Source organism: Nyctereutes procyonoides, unplaced genomic scaffold, assembly GCF_905146905.1.
Source record: "Nyctereutes procyonoides isolate TBG_1078 unplaced genomic scaffold, NYPRO_anot_genome, whole genome shotgun sequence".
NCBI lineage: Eukaryota > Metazoa > Chordata > Mammalia > Carnivora > Canidae > Nyctereutes > Nyctereutes procyonoides.
This window is the reverse complement of record NW_026575160.1, coordinates 12,207,883-12,230,589: the sequence shown is the minus strand read 5'-3', so window position 1 is coordinate 12,230,589 and position 22,707 is coordinate 12,207,883. Positions and strand designations below refer to the sequence as shown.

General features: G+C 39.4%; 1 protein-coding gene across 6 annotated transcripts in view; it reads left to right on the top strand.

Moving 5' to 3' along the window:
- OSBPL3 (oxysterol binding protein like 3) overlaps positions 1-22,707 on the top strand; it is a 178,977-nt gene that overhangs the window by 31,362 nt on the left and 124,908 nt on the right. Inside the window, exon 2 of one of the 6 annotated variants that reach the window (XM_055314540.1) lies at positions 10,825-10,960. The exons of 4 other annotated variants lie outside the window; for them this stretch is intronic. The gene's annotated coding sequence lies outside the window, so the exon portion shown is untranslated. Of the gene's footprint in view, positions 1-10,824; positions 10,961-15,779; positions 15,798-22,707 lie in introns of those variants that run through there. One more of the 6 variants, XM_055314542.1, reaches the window with a different exon arrangement.

Sequence of the window (22,707 nt, the reverse complement as noted above, 5' to 3'; positions counted from 1 at the left end):
TGCTGAATCATACACAACCATACACTTTGTATATACATCTCAGAAAAGCTTTTTTCCAGAGTATTCCCTCATATATCCTCCCAATTAAGATGCATGATTCAGAGTTTCTGAAGTGCTTTTTCTCTATCTTAATACATTTTTGGAAGGGAGATAGTGAATGTTAATATTTCACACATTTATAGGAATTCAATTTTGCTTTTATTTTATAAATCCTATATTACAGAGTTATGGAGGTCTTACTCAGAAAGGCCTTTAGAATCTTTGAGTCCAACCTCCATGAGATGTTTTAATCCTCTTTAAAGACCTTGAAGACCTGACCATTGTCAGAAATGGGGAACTCCCGCCTTTGTTTTAGATAGCTCTAAGCGCCTCTAGAACTCACCAGTCCAGCCTCTGTTATCCAGATCATCTTGTTTCAGCCATTTAAAAATATCAATAGGGCAAGAATAATGAGCACTAAGACTGAGCACAAGTCAAGGAGGAAACCTTTTTTGGGTACCTGCTGGATGCTGTGGGAAAGAAAGAATTCAGATAGTTCTTAGCATCACAAAACTAACAGAAGAGATGGAGTCTCTGTCACTGCCTCTGCTCCCACCTGCTTCTACAACTCATCAGTCTGAAGTACATGATGAAAAGTTAAGGGTGCGGAGCGGAGGAGGGTGAAATCACTACCATATGGAGTGGGTCAGGTGAACCCAGAGCCTGTCCTAAGAAGTCCTTAAGAGAAGGCCTTCATGCTCATGTGGCCTTTTGTTGCATAGAAGCCTCAAAGTTTGAAAGCTGTTTGTTACCCTCCTGTTAGCTAATCAATTAGTTAAGCTTAACTTATTTAACAAAAGAAAATATTTGGACCGAGCAAAGTAGCAGATAATATTTCTCCCATAATGACTCACATTTAGACACAGTATTTTACCTCCCCACATTTTAAAAATATTTGAAACTTTATCCTTTAAGAACTGTGGCAATTAAAAAAAAATTTTTTTTAAATTTATTTATTCAAGAGAGAGAAAGAGGCAGAGACATAGGCAGAGGGAAAAGCAGGCTCCCCTCAGGGAGCCCAATATGGGACTCTATCCCGGGACTCCAGGATCATGCCCTGAGCCAAAAGTAGATGCTTAACTGCTGAGCCACCCGGGTGTCCCAAGAACTATGGCAATATTTTTAAAAATGGCCAGAATTCTCCTGACATTGGTAGCTGAGGTCCGTGTACCCTTCTCTTCAATCTGAGTTGGTTTGTGACTGCTTCAACCAATTGAATATGACAGAAATGACACTATTTGACTTAGGTTACTGGGTCATAAAAGGCCATCCAATTTCTGCCTGTTTCTCTTGAAATACTAGTTCTGGGGAAGCCAAGTGCAATATAGAAATAGGACTACTCTGAGGTTAACATGCTGAAGAAGCTATGTGGAGGAGCTCCCAGCCAACAGCCAACAACAGCTCCCAGGTTTCTTGATATCCGCCCAATTGAGCCTTCAGATGACTCCAGCCCCACCTGGCTTCTGACACCTGAACTAGAACTGCCCAGCCACACCTTTCCTAAGTTCTTGACCCTTCCAAATTCTGAGCCACATAAGATAGTTGTTTAAAGTTGCCAATGTAATTTGTTACTTAGCAATAGTAATTGGAACAAATACAAAGAAATGAAATATTTTAAATCAACCATGTCTTGCATCTCTCTAAAATGTATTATCTATACTTTTGAATAGAATGCAGACATAATTTGAACCTCTTATGAACCATGAGCATCTTATATCCTTTATTATTATCTTATATTACGATTAACATAGTTATATCCTTGAGCTATACAATGAGCTAGATGGCTCAGCTTTTCAAAGCCTTTTTTTTTTTTAAAGATTTTACCTATTTATTCATAGAGACACACAGAGAGAGAGAGGCAGAGACACAGGCAGAGGGAGAAGCAGACTCCACGCAGGGAGCCCGACGTGGGACTCGATCCCAGGTCTCCAGGATCACACCCCGGGCTGCAGACGGCACTAAACCGCTGAGCCACCGGGGCTGCCCCAGCTTTTCAAAGTCTTGTACATACTTCTACTACCACTTTCAAGACGTTAAATCTTATGATTGTAATATTATGTTCAAATACAGGCTATATATTTGATGAGAGTTGTTTGTTTAAAAAAAAAACTGAGTGCTTACTTTGTGTTGGGCATTGTTCTAGGTGCTACAGGAGATGCTAAGCCTCGAGAGAGCAGTGAGTCTGCCAGAAGCGTATCCCTTGTTCCTAGTATAATACTTGCTGCTCACTAAGCTTCTGTTGAGTGAGTAGATACAGGACACCATGTCAGATGGTCAGAACATGTACTCAAAACAGATTCTGTCCTTATGGGAGTGACCAAGATGGAGAAGGAACAGGAAACTGTGTTGTGGGAGGATGAGTGAATGAACTGGAGATGCTCAGCCTTGAAGAAGACTTGCTTGAAGGAGGGAAAGCTTGTCATGGGGAAGAGAAATGGTGCTTGATTTGAAATAAAGTGGGTTTTCTTTTGTTGCTTTATTATCAAATAGTGCCTTATTTGATCAACTCCATCTATTTGATAATAGGTGGCCATGGCTGTTTGGTTTATAAATGTTGCTTGCTCAAATACAAGAAAAAAGCTAACCATGAAATTCATCAGGAAAAAAGTTCAGATGTTGACTCATTGGGCCAGAATTATTGCTTCACGTTTTATGGTTTCTAAGATATTTTGACAACAGTGTAGATGTCGGTTGTTCATTAATTTACATGTTACTGTTAAAGAAAATAGAAAAAGCCTTATGAAGGAGCTATGTACCTTGTTAGATGAGGAAAATACAAACACAAACACCGTTTTGAAGTGGTACAAACCTTTGGATAAAATAGAGTCTACAGAAGACCCTTGGCATTCCTTGTCTTTTAGGAAGGAAAGATGGGTCAGAGTTATTGAGTCTTTATTCTTAAAGGCGTTTTTAACATCTGAAATTTCTTCTGGTTAGCATCGCCCTATAATCCCAGGAATGGAGTCAGATAAGTGTAATGCAAATAAGGAAGTAGGAGCGCTTGTTCAGAGTGCCATCATAAGTGTAGGAGGTGTTACAGCCACGTTTGTAGCCCAGAAAGTTGTATTTTAGAATACAAAGATCACCCTATCATCCCTCAAAGTCAGATAACTTTTTTTTTTAAGATTTTATTTATTTATTCATGAGAAACACAGAGAGAGGCAGAGACACAGGCAGAGGGAGAGGCAGGCTCCCTGATGGGAACCTGATGCCGGACTCCATCACGGTACTCTGGGATCATGCCCTGAGCAGAAGGCAGATGCTCAACCACTGAGCCACCCAGGCATCCCTCAGATAACTTTTTAATCTTTGGTTTCTACCCAATAAAATTATTTTCTTAAATTATTCTTGACTTCAGAATGGCAAACTTTCATTTCTTCCTTGGTTTTCTTTGCATTTGAAATTATTGACTTCTTATGGTTTCTTATATATGAGGAAGACTGATTGAGTAAAGGATTCCTAATTTGACTATTACTGCCTCTTCTAGTTTGTATTTAACCAGGTAAGTGTCATAAATGGACTACCATGGAGTACAGTGATGAGTGTCAAGGAAGATTCAGAATGGACCAGCCAAAGTCACATCTGTTTATTATATGGATTGTGGGTTGTGACATCTTCAACAGTTCATCTCATCGTAGTATTGTCATTGTGAAGATAGAGTCTGCATCAGGGAGCATGAAAGCTCTTCTTAGAGTCCTATTTCCATTTTATTAAATTCTACTTGCCTGGTTTCTTTCAAAATTGAATCTGTTTCTTAGCATGGCTCTAATATTAGATGAGTTTCCTTGGAGATATGCATAGATATAGATTTATAGTATTAACCCTGATCTTACCTAGTTTAATGGCCTTCTTGGAAAAGTATGTATTTATTTAGGTTGTTAAAATTTCCACAAAAGCAAATATAGAAGCTGCAGAGATGAGACTTGAGGTGATACATTTCTTGTTGTGAATTTGCAAGGGTGATTTGGAAGGTAGAGATGAGGAATGGCATTTTTAGGTATCACTATGGATAGGTCTTCCAAAAGGAACAGATCCTGTGGCTCCCTGTACCTAGCAAATCCCAAGCTCCATCCCAGCAACTTATGGAATTCATATTACCATTGAAAGAGAATGAGCATATAACTGACATTTTCTATTTATTAGAAATAGAAATCTCTAATCTTCTAAGAGAAAAAGAACTCTGTTGTCTCAATTGCAGACTTTGAAGACTTTAGAGAAACGTGGAGGGAGCCTGGGAGGGAATTTGTGACATCTTGCTCAGAGGACTGAGTTTGATCTTTGTTTTTGTTTTAGTATTGGGCTATGTTTCCTCCAAACTATGCCAAATACAGGTGTGCCTTTATGCTGAAACCTGATCTGTATAAATGCAAATTGACATCATACATAAATAATGAGACAAACCTGACATAAACACTTGATAACTATTTTTATAGCCTTCAGGCTGTTTTCTTTGGTCATGCATTTCCACAAATGTGTACTCAAACTACTTTATTTACATCTCTGGGTCTGCATATGCCCCATTTTTTTCTGGCACATTTCATTTCTTGTTTTTTTTTTTTTTTTTTTTTTTTTTAAACTTTCTGCTGATGAGTTTGCTGATTACTAAATGCCAGTTGCCAAGGGGCTGGGAAGTGGAGTCCTAGGAAGTTCTAAATGAGCCTGTCCTCCTGCTCAATAATCTTCGGTGGAGAGGAGCCAGTTTAGAAGCTAGAGTCCTTTTTTGGTGATTTTTGTTTTGGAATGAAATGGCCAAATGAATGAACAGACTGAAATGTTTCCTCTCTGTTCCTTAAACTTATAGGATGAGTAAGCAAATACATAAAGCTGCCTCTGTGGCAGAAGCATTCTCGTGCAGCTCACTGTGTCGTGAATTGGTGTGGTCTGACCCAGTGCACTGGGGAACGAGAGGCAGATCCTTCAGCATGAACATTGCCACATAGAATTGTGTATGGTGCAGTTTATGGACGTGGCATAAATTGGTTGAATCCTAAAACCCTGTGCCGCCACAGTCAAGATAATTATAATAAGGAATTCGTGATATATGGCACTTGAAATAATAAATTGAGGAAATTTGTAAGTTATGGGGGAAAACCTGAGCTTGCATCTGACCTGGATGTTTCTTGCAGCCCCTCAGGCTTTGTTCTCTTTGGAGCTGCTGATAGGATGGCCTTTTCAGGCAGGTGTTCCCATAATATCGTATCGTTGCAGAAGGAACAACAGCAGTGGTCACCTTCTTAAGCTCAGCATTGCAGTTATTTGTAATTCAGTCTCTTTTTAGAGTTGTGAAATCTGAAGAGCAACAAGTTTTGGTTTGGTTTGGTTTGGTATTTTTGTAGCTCATTTGAAGGCAAAGTCGGCCCTGAACTGACAGAAGGCTATTTATGGCTTTTGTTCCAATTAATAGGGGTGTTCATACATTTTGCTACAGAAATGTTAATGTATTTTTCTCTGAGACGCTGCTCCAGGTCCTGCTGGAGCTATTATTATATGACATATGTACCATGTTACCTTTCTAAAATTAAGAACAAAAACAATTCTACATATTTCTGGCCTCAAAGGTTTCAGCCAGGGGACCAAAGACTTGGACCTAACAGGGCGAGAAATGGCCATTGTCATAGAAACACAGAAACTTTTGTACTTTGCATTTGTCCTAATTTCACATTTCAGGGACTTGGAATTTTCTCTTGCTAACTAAATAAGACCCAATACCAGGATGTTCCTATTCTGATGACCAGCAGCATGGAATATGTGGATCATCATGGGACAGAGAAGATCTAAAGGATCTAAATCCAAGAAACAAAAGAATGAAGTGCCCGGGTAGGAGCTGGACTGTCATGAATTTAGTCACCCATGGCTTCACATGGATTTAATGCTGTGTTGGGGTGGGGGGTGGCTCCTAGCTTTATTTTTTAAATTTATTTTTTATTTTTATTTTAAAAAAAAATTAAAGGTTTTATTTATTTGAGAGAGAGAGAGAGAACGAGCAGGAGAAGCAGCAGGCAGAGGCAGAGGGAGAAGCAGGGAGCTGAGCAGAGAGCCCGACCTGGAGCTTGATCCCAGGATCCCAGGATCATGATTTGAACCGAAAGCAGACGTTTAACCGAGCACCCAGGCTCCCCCCTCACTTTTTAAAGGTCTTAGCTTTTTTTTTTTTTTAAGATTTTATTTATTTATTCATGAGAGACACAAAGAGAGAGAGAGGAAGAGAGGCAGAGACACAGGCAGAGGGAGAAGTAGGCTCCATGCAGGGAGCCTGATGTGAGACTCAATCCCGGGACCACGGGATCACACCCTGGGCCAAAGGCAGGTGCTCAACCGCTGAGCCACCCAGGTGTTTCTAAAGGTCTTAGCTTTATTTTGAACTCTGTATTCATTATTGCTGTATATGAGAACGCCTGTACTTAGACTGACTAATACATTTGGTATATTCTATACTCTGCAAGTTCTGTTCTTTTCAAGTAATCCATTGATTTCTTTGTAAAGTTTCATGAAATAACATCTTGAGATTTTTAAGGTAAATTTACTCGAGTCAGGTGGACTCAACATACACTTCTGGTGGTGCCCAAAGTATATGAAGCAGATGAGCAGAGGGCCTGCAGAGCAAAGCTGCTTCCTACATGCTGTGTTATGTGTGACGTAGGGAAATGTGAGCAAGATTCAGCCTTACGTCCTTGGAGAGATCACTGTGTATACAAATAACTGTGAAGCCAGTCCAGCTTGCTTTGCATTTAAGATAAGTAGACAAAAGTGTGAGAGGTAAGGCTGGAAAGGAAGGTTGGATCAGAACTGAGGAGGGCCTCGAAAACCAGCCCTACATAGGTGGACTTTATTTTGTGTATCATTTGTTCACAAGATTTGCACAGAGAAGAATTCCATGATGGGTGCCTGGGTGGCTCAGTCGGCTAAGTGTCTGCCTTCATCTCAAGTCATGATTCTGGGGTCCTGCGATTGAGCCCTTCATCGGGCTCCCTGCTTAGTGGGTATTATACTTTTCCCTCTTCTGCCCCTTCCCCTAGCTCATGCTCGTTGTCTGTCTCTCTTGCTCTCTCATTGCTTTCTCTCAAATAAATAAATAAATAAAATAAATAAATAAAAATCTTAAAGAAAAAAGGAAAAGCATTCCACAAAATGATGTGTTATGTTTCAAGTAACTAAAGATATTATGTTAGATTAGATATTTCTTCCATTAGGTAGTAATGTGGACAAGAGGGAGGCAGTGTCAAAAGTTAAGAAAGCATAAAAAAGAGAGAAGCTTAACATGGAGGAAAAGTATCTGTTACCTCTAATTTTGTTTCTTTCTGCAATTTGAGAACAGATTGCATCTCTCGATTTTCATGGTGGGAGCACTTGCACGCCTCTCATGGGATGTAGAGGCTGTAAGAGCTCAACTTGAAAGCTGAAGCCCTGGGCAGTGAGGAGTCACTGCAGGCATCTGCAAGGAGGAGTGAGGTGATCAGAGAGATGCTCTAGGTGGATGGGCTTGGTAAGTGTGTATGGAGTGGTTTGAATGGGGAGCACCCCGTGATCGGCAAGCTGGGTAGGAGCTGTTGTAGACAAAAAGCGGTAATTTCTGCCTAAGCCTGGCAGGTGGCAGTGGGATCAGAAAAAAGGGAAATGCTGGAAGCAGAAACATTAAGAAATCTCTTAAATGGAATTATCTTATTTCATTCCTGAAGGGTGTTTTAAATTGGTAGAAGGAAAGACCTCATTAGGAGGAGTTGTCTGATAATAGACCGGGTTTTCTAGGATTTTCCCAGGGCTCAGGGCTACCTTTAATTTATATATATATAGATTTTCTCTATCTCTATCTATATCTATATCTGTATCTATATCTATATCTAAAGGTTATCTGCCTGAGACTATTGTGCAGGCTAGTAGAGTTCTTAAGAAATTTTTGGATGCCAAAAGTGTTCATAAATGAGAAGAAATGCGAAGAGTGGTTTTGGGTGGTGTCAGCTCCCACTCTGTAGCCAACTCCTGACTTCCTTTGAGCTCCTGGCTTGTGATGTGCCCTTCTGGGGGATGAATCTGGCATCCACATTCACTGTGCCCCGTGTCCTTGATGTCAGTGACCTTCCTTTCCACCCTACCTCACAACCCCTCCACCCCCCAATCACACCTGAGGACTCTGGCTTCTGAGTTACCTTTCCCTCTGCTAGAGTGCCCACTTTGTCATCTGCTTCTTGCACTAAATCTGTTCTTCAGACTCTGAATTTATTTCCTTGATATCCACCCTGTTTTCTGTCTGTCTCTGGCCTTTACTTCCCCTCCACCTTCACTTTTTCCCTGGTGCGCCTGGGCAGTGTGGTCAATGACTTTGATGATCTGTCACTGAGGATCTTCTGCCGAAGTACTTATCATCTCTTTTTCCACCTCTGAATCAACCCCACAGCCTCTTCAATCTCTGTACTCACTCTGTGACTGATCACTGACTCCCTAACAAATGTATGGTCTTAAGGTTAACAGAACCCTTGGTGCTACTTGAAATCTTTTTGCTGATCCAAAGTTTGTACTCTTTCCCATTTTCTGGAGCAGCTATTCCAAACCTTTATTATTCTCTTCAGGGAGGCAACTTTCTTCCACCACCTCATTCTCAGCATTTGAACTTGTCCTTGTCTTATCCAGAAGCAGAGGTCAATGAGAAGTGATTCATCCAACTTGCCGATGCACAGCCCTCGGAGTTGTTGATGTTTCCCCTTCTCAGTGATGGAACTGTGTCTGTCATTCCATTCTAAATCCCATGTCCCAAGGCCTCCTGAAGCCATCTTGCCTGTCTATAACTTTTGATACTGTTGATTATTTTATCAATTAGTATGGTTTTGGCTGAAATTACAGAAAACCCAAACACAAGAGGCTTAAATTAGAGGCTACATAGGGATGCCTGGGTCGCTCAGTCTGTTAAGGACTCTTGATTTCTCAGGTGATGATCTGAGGGTCATCAAATGGAGCCCACCTCTGCTCTGCCCTAGGTGTGGAGCCTGCTTAAGATTCTCTCTCTGGGATCCCTGGGTGGCGCAGCGGATTGGCGTCTGCCTTTTGCCCAGGGCGCGATCCTGGAGACCCAGGATCGAATCCCACATCAGGCTCCCGGTGCATGGAGCCTGCTTCTCCCTCTGCCTATGTCTCTGCTTCTCTCTATCTCTCTGTGACTATCCTAAGTAAATAAAAATTAAAAAAAAAAAGATTCTCTCTCTCTCCCTTTGCTTTCTGCCTCTCCCAGCTTGTGCGTGGGCACTCGTTCTCTCTCTCTCTGTCTCTCTCTCTCTCTCTCTCTGTGTCTGTCTCTCTCATCTCTAAGAAGAGAGACATCTACATAAAAGAAGTCTGGAAGTAAGACAGTTCTAGATTAGCTTAATTTAATGGCTTGATAGTGTCTTTAAGATGGGGTTTCTTTAGTCTTTCCTCCCTGCCATTCCCATTCATAACATGTTAGTTAGCTGTATTTCCTCTTCTTCTTTTTTTTTTTTAAGTTTTTATTTATTTATTCATGAGAGACACACACACACACACACAGAGAGAGAGAGAGAGAGAGAGAGAGAGAGAGAGGCAGAGACACAGGCAGAGGGAGAAGCAGGCTCCATGCAGGGAGCCTGACATGGGACTCAATCCCAGGTCTCCAGGATCAGGCCCTGAGCTAAAGGCAGCGCTAAACTGATGGGCTACCCGGGCTGCCCTGTATTTCCTCTTCAAACTGACCCTGGACCCCCACTGGCCAGGATTGCACCGCATGCCTTTGCCTAAGCCAATCTATGGCAGGGTGATGGGATTTCCTGATAGATTTGGAATGATCTAGGTTTCTAGCCTGGCGTTGGGGAGGGGCTCAGGCTCCTCTCAAGTACATAAGTTGACAGTAGCTGAACAAAACTGGAATTTTATTACCAACAAAGAAGCCTGGTAGAGTGGCTACTGAAGACGTCATTACTAGTAGCTTATACACCTGCCTCCTCAGTCCTCAAAGACTTTGCTTTGAGTTAAAAGCACTGATTATCTTCCTTCTTGAATATTCTCTTTCTATATGTTGATTCCCTTCATTGATCTTTCTTTCTTCCTGTTAAATCTTGTCTTTCCTTTTGCAGTCACCTCACCATGTCTTTTTCTTGATCAGTGGTTTTTCCAGAGTTTAGTCATTCCCATGATTATATCTTACAGCTCCAAGATGACAATTCCTAAATCTGGATCTCTACATTGACCTCTTATCGTTTGAACTCTGTATCCTTTCTTCTTGCCTGTTCTTATGTTCTGTATCTTCATTAATCATATCATTTATTGGGATCCCTGGGTGGCGCAGTGGTTTGGCGCCTGCCTTTGGCCCAGGGCGCGATCCTGGAGACCCGGGATCGAATCCCACGTCAGGCTCCCGGTGCATGGAGCCTGCTTCTCCCTCTGCCTGTGTCTCTGCCTCTCTCTCTCTCACTGTGTGCCTATCATAAATAAATAAAAATTTAAAAAAAAGCCTGTTTTTTAAAAAAAAATTATATCATTTATTTATGGCAAAGAATTTTGCCTCCCATTGGACACTTTCTCATTAGTAACAGAATCCTTTTTTCTTCCTAGGCACCTTACCTAAAAAATACAAACACAAACAACGCAACAAAACCTCATTACCTAATCTTCTTAGCGGCTAAGTATGGCCCCAAGACTAAGAGCTGGCCAGTGAGTCTTACTAGGAGTCTTTCGTGGGACTTCCAGGAAGGCTAAAAAAAGCAGCTCTCTCCCTGAGAGATAATGATCTTTTTGCCCAAATCTCTTTCCTACTTCTGGCCTTCCAATTTGAATCATGACTAGAGTTTCAGACGCCATCTTCGACCCTCCAGTGACCTTGCAGATGAAGTTTGGGATAAAAGGATGCTGGGCTCTTTGTGACCACAGAACTGCCTGCCCTAACAGTTTTGGAATGCCTTCTGGATTTTTTTCATGGGAAGTAAGTCCTTGTTTATTTAGGCCACCATTTGTGTGTGTATGTGTGTGTTTTCGTGAGTGTGTATGTACATTGCAGCTAAATGTAATTGCTAACAGGAATTTCTGTGCTTGTTACCCAAGCAGCACACCCCATAGTTTTTCTTCCTCTCCCTCACTAACCACATTCTAATTCGTGGATTATCCTTTGGAAATAGCCCTAGGCCCTAGAAACATAATATAAAACCAGGACAAGAGTATCCATTCTACACTCACAGATTTGTTAAAATTAAACAGTTTAACTATATCAAGTGTGGGTAAGCACATGTAGAATGGAAAATCCTCTTTCGCCTATGGGAATATCATTTGGAACAACCACTTCAGAGAATAATTTGGCAAGAAATAGTTTGGTTTAAGATGTTCAAACCTTATGAGTCCATAAACCAGCAGTTCTATTTCCAAATATGTAAAAGTCTCATATACATGTATTAGGAGGTAGGTATGCTCTGTTCCCCACTCTGTTGTTTGTTAGAACAAAAAATTGGAATGAACTTCAATGTTCATGAACAAGATATGGATGAGTGATCGTGTATTCAATCAACTAAATTCTCTAGAGCTTAAAATGAAAGACCTAGAACTACATGGGTTGTGATAGGTAAATCTCAAGAATAATGTTGAACAAAAAGAGTCAAATTGTGGGGTATATACAGCCTGATGCCATTTATATAGTTGGAAAAAGTACAAATCAAATTTATTCATTAGTATCCTTCTCTGTTATACCTGCTGTTTCTGCCCCTATTTGATTCTCATCATTTTTCACCCGGTACACTGGTAAGAGCTCAGTAATTTATCTTTTTTTCAATTCTCTCCATCCCAGTTCACTTTAAACACTGCCACCAGTCCAGTGTTCTGCTTAAAAATTCTTGGGTTTTCTACCACATATGAGATAATGCAGTCCAGGGGTACCTGGGTGGCTCTGTTGGTTAAGTGTCCAATTTTTTTTTTTTTTTTTTTTTAATCTCAGCTCAGGTCTTAGTCTCAGAATTGTGAGTTCAAGCCCCATGTTGGGCTCCAAGCTGGGTGTGGAGCCTACTTAGGAAAGAAAAAAAAAGATAATGAAGACCAAAATTCTAGCATGATATTTAAGATTGTTTCTAGAATCATCTCCCTTCAAATATTCCCTGTCGTATGGGTTCCTGTCATCCAGCAGGTCCTTGGAGTTCCTGTGTCTATAGCAGTTTCTCTGATTAGAATGACTCTCTCCTCTTTCCTCATTCCTTTCCACTTGGTGGAAGCCCAAATAGAAGTTTTCAAAGGCCCAGATCCAGAGTCATCCTTTGGCTAGAATACTTCCATCTTCCTGCTCCTAGACAAAATTGATGTTTTACTCTGCTGTCTTTCTTCTTGCTGGTGGTATAAGAGCTTGGCATGTTGTATTGCAGTTTTGATCTTGTTAAGAGCGAGATATTTGTCTTCTGCATTTTGAGGTCCCTAGAGTCCTTTTGCATATTTAGCCTGCAGTCTGTGATCATTGAAGGTTGTATCAAAAGAATGTAGTGGGTTTTTTTGTTTTTTGTTTTGTAAATTGTGAGAGGAAGAGTTAGCCCTAAATAGTCTATATTCAGTGTCTCAGCTTCCTTTGGAAAATTCACACATTTTCTAACACACCGGGCTTCAGGAGGAAGGCCTTTTCAAGTTCATATTTTACTAGAACTGGTAGCCTGAGGCCCATTCATTATAAAGTTGATTGACATTGCTTTTTAGGGGAGTGATAAAAAGGATTGTATTGGAGATATAAAAGTTAATTTTTCAACCAGAAGAAACCTAGGAATGAATTAAGTGGTGATTTAAAAAAAAAAAAAAGATTCCCTCTTTGAGAATATATGTGCTTTTTTTTTTTGTTGTTTTGGCATTTCTTTTTCTGGGCACACTGGGATATATAATTATACAAAAATAAGATCCTCTTCTAATGACTGTTTTATAACTTTTTAAAACTTAGTCTTTTTGGAATATTTGTCCATGTCAATGAATAGAGCTTCATCATCATTCTTTTTAAATACAGACATAAATTATATTCTAAATTGCATAAATGTTAAGTGTACAGCATAACCATCACCCAGATCAAGATAGAGAACATGTACTAGTACTGCAAAAGGCTCCATTTTAGTTCCTATGTGGTGATGGAACAGTTCTGTCTTAGTTGTGGTGGGTACCTGAAAATATATGTGATAAAATTTTATAGAACTATATACAGTGCACGTACATGCACACAAAATGAGTGCATGTAAAAGCTGGTGAAATCAGAATAGACTCTAGTCTAGCTAATTGTATTGTGCCAATGGTAATTTCCTGATTTTGGCTAATTACATGTAAGATAGTACCATTGGTGGGAGCTAGGTGAAGGACACACTGAACACTTTACAGTGTTTTGGCAACTTCTTGTGATTCCATAATTATTTTTTTTAAGTTAATAAAAATCTTCATGCCTGTTTTATTATTTTACTGGAAGTCTTATAGGTTACTGTATAGATATATAATAGCTTATATAACCAATTCTCTATTCATTTTCTGGAGTTTTTACTCATAAACAGCTTTATGCTTGTATACGATGCAAGCAACCATGTATGTATCATTCAAGGTGTCTTATCTTAAAAAAGAAAAAGCTACTACAGGGTTCTTGAAATCATTTTTCAATGACTACATGCAATTTTCAGGATCACACATTACATAAAGTGAGACAAACCTGTGCAGTGGGGAAAATCAACTCTCCCAGGAAGAGGGCATTTCAGCAAAATTCTAATTTCTGGCTTTTCCATCTGCCCAAAGCCCAAGGAATAGAAGATCTAAATGAAAGTGCAGCCTAACTAAAACATAGGTCATTACATTGTTTTTTTAAGGGCGAACTATTTCTAGAAGATTCTCTCAAAGGTAAGCTGTATGGTAAACTCAGTTTTACAGTCTTTATTTTAAGGATAAAGCCATCTGAGTAATTAAATTTTCCTGGTGTTCTTTTTATCCTGATTTTTTTTTTTCAAGTAAGCCCTATGTCCACTGTGAGGCTTGAACTCATGACCCCAAGATGAAGAGTTGCATGCTCTATGGGCAGAGGCAGTCAGACACCCCTGTTCATTCTGATTTTCAATCTGATTTTCAGAAGACCAGCCTGGACACAAGCTTATGGAAACCATAATGTACTTTTTGCTACTCCTGAGTGGCTGAGAGGGAAAAGATAGATATATTTTTGGCAAAGCACTTGTGAAATGAGGGTTGTTGTTTTCCATTTTGGCTCAGCAGATATCATATGCTCTAATAATTAATGAAGGTATTTTTTTGTTGCAGTTTTTTGACAATTGTTTTCATTTCACCTCTATTATTGGCAATTTTTTTCTTGATCCCAGGAACTCTGTAATTTGTCATTAACTCACATACATGAAAGGAATATAATGAAAAGATTATTGCTTCTCCAGCAAAGACTCACACTTGTTGGTGAGATCAGTGTTGAGCATCCTGTGGTTATCTAACTAATATTTGAATAAAAAAAGCATTGAGGTCATTGATATTGGTGATTTTCATGGGACCTTCATTGAAGTTGTGAAATTTACCTTTTCACCTGTAAAAAAAACTGCTCTCACATGACCGTATTTCCCATGACTTCTAAACTCTTACTTTCAACTCCAGCTGAGAAAATTGACTTTCTCTCCCAGTCCCATTTTAGCGCAGTTACACATATGGCCTGCCTTTTCTCATCAGCTTCATCACATTCTGTCTCTTCCTTCTTATAAACTTTGCTTTTCTCGTTTTATCCACAGAGCTATTTCTAGACTAAACCACTGTAATGCCAGTGAATCTTCTTTGTGTTTATTGTTTTACCCTTTCAATTTAGGCCGTATGTAACTCTTGTATGTATCTTTGCATAGGTATATTTGACTCCCTCTTTGGCTGGAATACAAAATTCTGATAGCAAAAGCAGATAGTGATTAACTTTGTGAATTAACCATCTGTTTATTTGTCTAATAACTAATTATGTAAATGTTGACTTCAGAAGAGAACTGGGAGCATATGCAAATACTTGCCTCAACTGGAATTTAAGGTAGATTAATTATGGAAAAGCAAATTTTCTTTTTCTTTGCACGCTTAAGTTTAAGCATGCTTAAACTTTTGCTCAACTCTTAGTTTTCCTTGGGAACAGGAGTATGATCAGAAACATCATTAATGACCTAAGTGTTCTATGTTGTGGGGTTATTCAAGTTTGGGTTTTTAGGCTGGCCTATGAATGTAGATCTCTTTACAGTTTTCTGAGTATTTTTGTTCTTATTTACATGTTCTGCTTCTTTTAAACTATTCCTCGACATAAGATAGTTATGCACATAAAATTCATTTAGCAAATTTTGGGACTAAATCAGAGCCTTTGAGAGAGAAGACAGTCTCAAGAGCTTTTGTTTACATGGTTGCTTTTTACCTTTATGGGTCTGTTGCATTTGAACTCTAGGACAGTGTTAATAAATTGTCAGGCTGAATTACCTCATATTTGACTTCATTTTTGGGAGTTTGCAGGTGATACTAATGATCTTTCCCTCCTTGAAAATGTGTAATGAATGTCCTCTGTATTCTCGATTGTAACCTTGGGCTGTGAAACCCCCTCTCAGCTGCGCCTCAGTTCTGCAGGCCTGTGCCTGCTTGGCTTGTTATTACTCCATGAATCATTGCTGACCTTATTAAACTATTTTGGGCCGCAGGCTTTCCATTCTCCTCCCATGAACCGTGAAGACTGGAGCTCCTGCAGCAGCATAGGCCCAGTGTGGAATCTGAATGTGAAGGAAAAGTTCATTGGTTTGGAATATAGCATTCTACCTCAGAGAACAGTAAGATGTCTGCCCTCTAAGGCCCCTTTGTGTCATGAAATGTTTTTGTTTTAAAAAGTGATTCCCCCCCCTGCCCCCACCACCAAAAAAAAAAAAAAAGTGATCCCAGGGGTAGCCCAGGTGGCTCTGGGATTTAGCAGCGCCTTCAGTCCAGGGTCTGATCCTGGAGTCCTGGGATCAAGTCCCACATCGGGCTCCCTGCATGGAGCCTGCTTCTCCCTCTGCTGTGTCTCTGCCTCTCTTTCTCTCTGTGTGTCTCATGAATAAATAAATAAAATCTTAAAAAAAAAAGTGATCCCAGAAGTTCATGTCCAGCATTTAAAATGCTTGGATATAATTTAGTCTCCTGACCACTCTCCGATTTTCTTTTATTTTCTTAAGCATATCCATGATCCTGGTTGGTATTGGTGGTCTTCTCTAGCTCTTGTGTACCAACCTGTCTCAGGTCCCTAGGCCCACAGTGTGCACCTTTGCTTGGAAAGGCAGCACAGTACAGTGGAGAATAAGGTGGTCTCCAGTCAGACAGACCTACATTCAGATCCCCAAGATGGTGGGCAAAGGACATGACTTCTTTAAGGTTAAAATAGGAAATGTGTGGACAACCTCACAGGGTGATATAAGGATTAAGATGAGACATGTAACCACTAAGTAATGGGAAAACAGGCCACCGGTTAGAATTAGTCACTAGAGAAGGTTCTTTGGCCTTTGTTAAATTGTGTAGTTATTGTTATAATTTGTGTAGTCTCCAGGTTTCATTTTAAAAATCAGTCACTGAGACTCAAAGAGGTGTGCTTGCCTGATGACACATAGCTGTACACAGAAGAGTGAGGATGAAAACCCAAATTTTCTAACTCCTAGTCCAGTGTTTTTCCTTATATCACATAACTTCCCCATGTGTTGCTGGCTCAAGGCCAGATTTGAACTATTCTTAACCTTGTTGATGGAGGTATTTATTCATTAGAAAATACTTTTCATATGCTGTTTCATACCTCCCTTTGTTTCCTTGACATTTAAAAAAAAAACAGATGGAGAGCATGCTTGTTTCCTAGTGCTGCTGTCACAAAACTAAACTGTTGAGTTTTGTGGTTTCAAATGATGCAGATCGATTCACTTACAGTACTAGAGGTCAGAAGTCTAAAATCAGCTTGTCAACAGGGCTGTGTTCCTTCTGGAGGTTCTTGTGGAAAGTCTACTTATTTGCTTTCTCCAACTTTTCCAGACCACCTGCATTCTTTGGCCCATGGTCCCATGTCACATCTTATTTTCCATCATCACATCTCATCATATTGCAGGCTACTCACAGATCGCCTGCCTCTCTCTTATAAGGACTCTGTCCTTGCATTGGCCCTACATGAATAATCCTGGATGACCTCCCCATCTCCAGAGCTGTACTTTAATCATGTCTCTAAAGTCCATTTTGCCATATAAGGTAACATTCACTGGTTCCAGGGATCAGGCTGTGGGTATATTTGGGGGTTGTTATTTTATTTGCCACAGACACCTGCCTTACAAGCCAGAGTTCTCAAATTATCCTTCTTTTTCACTTATATTTCTGAATGTCTCAAAATTAAATCACATCAGTTTGTTCCCATACATTTTTCTAGCCATTTACTCTCCTCCCTCTGTGCCCCATAATGAATTCCTCCTTTTAGAATAAAACTATTCTAGAAATGGAAGGCACTGACATCACCCACTCAAATGACTATTCATACTTGTTGTCTGACTCTGATGTTGGAGGGGCAATGATTAGGGAATGGATGTTGGGGAGCATCCCTATAGCTCACTTTCTACTTCTGAACATACACTTCATAAGTGAATATTCAATAATTTTTGGAATTTAAAAAAGCATCTTTGTGGGAAAAATTAGGGAGGGTAACAAAACATGAGAGATTCCTAACTCTGGGAAATGAACAAGGGGTAGAGGAAGGGGAGGTGGGCAGGGGTTGGGGTAACCGGGTGACGGGCACTGAGGGGGGCACTTGATGGGATGAGCACTGGGTGTTATACTATATGTTGGCAAAATCGAACTTCAATAAAAAATATATATTAAAAAATAAAACAGTCATACACTCAAAATATAAAAACATAAAAGAGCATAAGAAATAAAAATAAAAAATCATCTTCAGATTCTACTGTGTATTATATTGGGGGTTTGGATTAGGAGAGGTTTGCTTTCCTCTTTTTTGGATACAGATTCGATTTGAATTATTGGCAGCAGAAAGCACACTGACAAATTTATTTAATCAGGGGCACTTCATTTAAGCCCGGGGTCCCTAAACCCTTCAAGGCTCCACAGAGGGCCTTTCACGGAGCTGAACCACGTGGGGCTCTGCAAAGCCTTAGGATTGTTTTTCTGGAAAGATTGCATCCTAACTTTCATTAGACTTTTAAAGAGGTTAGTGACCCAGGAAAGGTTAATGATCAACTGAACTGATGGCAGGTGGATTATTTTCCTTTTCACCTCGAGGGGGAAAAGGCCTTTGGAAGTATACTGTATAAATATATATTTTTTAAATAAATGATGTGATCTTTTTTTAGCTGCAACTCAACTTGTCTCATTCATATTGAAATAGACCTCCCACTGAAGCCCCTGTCTTTTTTGCTGTCAGCAATAAAGGGTTTATTCTGTCTCTGCTGGCATATTCTGAGATATCTTTAGAACAAACAAGATATGGGAAACCTTTGTTAAGTGTAATCTGAATCTTGGGTAGGCAATTCCTAATTTGTTTGCTTAGATGGGAATTGAAGGTAAAAAGTGTTGTGTTCTTCCCACTATATCTCCCTGAACACGATGTTTTATTTGCAATGTTTTTCTTTTAGTACATATTTCTTCGGACTGAAAACTCATTTCCTTTAGTGTTTTGCCATGCATTTTCCCCTCACCTTTGATCACTGTTTATCCTTTCTTCCAACTCCTTAAGTTTCCTCATAAAGAATGTATGACATTTTCCTGCTTTTATCATTAACTCTGTCTTCACCTTCGCTTTAGCCTTACCTTGCCTTATGGAAACACAAAAGATGAGAACTAACTTTTGGAATTTGCTTGATTTCTATAAGTTGCTAGATATATGAAGCTTCACAATAAGTAGTAAAGAAAAATTGATGTACATAAGGTTAAATGGCCAATGAATCCAATGATTTGCTAATTGAGTCACAAAATGCAATTTAAAGCTTGGTGTGTAAAACTTCAGTGATCACAGGTGATTATTTGTATTTTTTGAATCAGAAAGGTTTTTAAAAGCAATTTGGAAATTAATCTCAGAGGACTATGAAAGGGAAGGTTAACTGATTTAGCAAACCAGCTTTGTAGCACCAGGCAAAAGAGGGAGCCTTACATTGAATGCAGTCTCCTTTCTGATGAATTCTTATTCCTTTTTTTTTAAATGTGTGGTATTTTGAAGATAATTATTCCTCTGGCATTGGGGTAGATAGAAGTTCTCTTTGAAAACTTTGGGACATTGGGCTCCTGGGTGGCTCAGTGGTTTAGCATCTGCCTTTGGCTCAGATCGTGATCCCAGGGTCCTGGGATCGAGTTCCACATCGGGTTCCCCACAACCTGTGTCTCTGCCTCTCTCTGTGTGTCTCTCATGCATAAATAAATAAAATCTTTAAAAAAAAACCTGGGGGGACATTATGCAAAAATAATACTTAACTATTATGAAAGGGATATATTGCTTTTGATAAAACTAATTTATGCTCATTTTTATTTAGAACAAGAATTTAAGTCTCATTTAGGCTGACTTAACTGTTTAAGAGTTAGGGGTAAGAATGAGGTCAGGGTAGATAGTTTTTATGGCATTTATGCAACTATTTAGTGACAAAGTTGGTGATAAAATTCAAGATTCCAGAAACTAACCCAGTGATCTTTTATTATATCATAATAAAATATGATAAAAATTGCCAGTGTTCTATAGGAGGAGGAAAAGCTTGAATGATGAAGGAGACACATTTCATACCTTGTAGATGAAACCACAGTGAGGTATACCTGTACCCACCAGCATGATTAAAATTTTAAAAACTGACAATACCGGGACGCCTGGGTGGCTCAGCGGTTGATCATCTGCCTTCTGCTCAGGTCATGATTTGGAGTCCCGGAATCGAGTCCCAGGATCGAGTCCTGCATTGGGCTTCTCGTGGGAAGTCTGCTTTTCCCTCTGCCTATGTCTCTGCCTCTCTCTGTGTGTGTCTCTCATGAATAAGTAAATAAAATCTAAAAAAAAAAAAAAGAAGACTGACAATACCGAGTGTTGACTAGGATATGGAGCACAACTGGAGAGGTCAGGAGACATGGCTGGCTTAACAGTTCTGCTCCTGTACATTTGCCCAAGAGAAAGGCCTATATCTGAATGTCATTATAGCTTTATTATAAAAACTAAAAGCTGGCAATAGTTCATATGTTCCTCAATTGATGAACAGATAACTTGTGGTATATTTATGCAATGGAATACTACTCAGCAATGAAGGGATTGCTGATACTCTGTGGCTGAAACTCAAAAACAGGTTGAAAGGAAGAAACAGACACAAAAAGAGCATATTCTGCACAATTCTATTTATCTGAAGCTCTAGAACAGACAAAACTAATTGATAGTGTTGGAAATCAGAGGGGCAAGTGAGTAAGAGTTGACTGCAGGAGGTCATTTTTTGGTGAGAAAGTGTTGTATATGTTGCTTGAGGTGGTGTAAATTCATTTGTCCAAACTCATCCAACTGTACATCTAACAGGGGTAGTATATAAATTATACTTCAATAATAATCAAATTTTTAAAAAATAAGAAATAGGATCATGAAAAGCTAAAGTGTCAAACAGCAAAGCACACTTGGTATGAGGGATGAAATATTTTTACCATGCCATTGAATTTTCTGTGGTCCCATTTTGCCTCTCAAAATTGTGGTCCTTCTGTTATTGCCCCCTTGGCACTTGTCTGAGAACACAGATATAACTACAAGCAAGCATACCGTTGTGAAAAAAACTGAACAATCCACCCATGCACATTTCCATGAGCAAGTGTCTTCTTTGCTTAAGGATATTTTGCCAACTTAAGCAGTAATCATGGGAATCATTTAGAGCTTCAGTTATTAATTCTTCTTTAGTTACCAAAATTTTACCAGCATCGCTATATATGCAAATAAAATAATACCCGGAGAAATGCCAAGTCCTTTTCTGTTCTCGAGGAGGAAGTTTAAAGGATTTGTAGACTGAGTAGGTTGAATTTATAGCCATATTCTCTGCTTAAAAATCTAAAAATAAAAATGTTGGCATCATAGTTGGTGTTCTGAGTCATATTTTAAATCCTGTAAGCTTGTAGCTTAGCAAAATGCTATTCAGAAAACCTTAAACTGCATATATAATGTATCTTTGTCTTGCCAACTCTCCTGCCAGTTTCTTTCAGAGATTTCTTTCAGCAATGTCTAAGACTAGAATTGAAGTCATATGAGTCCCCTTGAAATGAATTCTAGACATAAGATGGAAGCAGCATTGCTTCTAACCAAGTCAGAGATAACCAAGACTTTTCCTTCTAGTGTGCTTGAGGATTATTAAGTAACTTTTAGAACCCAAGGCACGTTATGGAGAATTTTTTTTTTTAGATTTTATTTATTTATTCATGAGGGACACAGGGAGAGAGAGGCAGAGACACAGGCAGAGGGAGAAGCAGGCTCCATGCAGGGAGCCCGACGTGGGACTGGATCCCAGGTCTCCAGGATCATGCCCTGGGTTGAAGGCAGCGCTAAATCGCTGAGCCACCCGGGCTGCCCAGGCACATTATGGAGAATTTAATTGAATAACAATTCAATTTTTGTTTATTCAAGATTTCTTTTGCTCAACAAAATAATGCCAGCAGTGTTGTTTATCATACTTTTGGCTATATTACCTTTACATTATGCATTTATTAGTTCATTCACCGAAAATCGATTGAGTACCCATCACATGACAGGTATTTTGCTTGACAGCAGGATATAAAGAAGAAAAAGAATGATGTTTGTCCTCCAGGAGCTTACAGTTCAGTAACGAGATGGGCAAACAAATAACTTTATTGTGATAAATGTGATTGCCAGAATAAGGTGTGTGCAAGGGCAGCCTGGCGTGCGCCAGCCTGGGAATGTTAAATCCATCTAGTCTAGCTTGTCATTTAAGGCCAATGTTTCCTTATTGATTTTCTGTCTGAATGATCTAGCCACTGACAAAAGGAGGCATTAAAATCCCCTGTTACTGTATTGCTGCCTATTTCTTCTTTTAGTCTGTTAGTATTTGTTTTATGTATGTAGGTGCCCCTATGCTGGGTACATAAATATTTATACATATTATATCTCTTGTTAGATTGACTTCTTTATCATTATATAGTAATTTTCCTTGTCTCTTATTATAGTCTTTGCCTTAAAGTCTATTTTGCCTGATGTAAGTATAGCTACTGAGTTTTCTTTTTATTTCCATTTGCATGGAATATCCTTTGCCGTTCTTTCCCTTTTCATCTTTATGTGTCTTTACTTCTGAAGTGAGTCTTTTTAGATTATTCAGACACCCCGTGTCTTTGATTGGAGAATTTAGTTCATGTACATTTAAAGTGATTATTGATAAATATGCTCTTATTGGCATTTTATTAATTATTTTCTGGCTGTCTTGCAACCCTTTGTTTCCCTATTCTTCTCTTGTTTTCTTCTTTTGTTATTTGATGATTTTCTGTACTGGTCTGCTTAGATCCCCTTCTCTGTATCTTTTGTGTTTCTGGAAATGTTAGGGAAGAAAGCCTCATTTGAACCACAACCTGGATGGTGGCTAATCTGTCATACTCACAACGAGGGCGGGGGGGGGGGGCGGCACAAAGGCTCAGAGACAGTTTATAGGGAACTGCTAGTGGTTTGGTGGTGTTGGAAGGTGATATGTGAGGTGGAGGGCTACGGGAACTGAGGCTTGT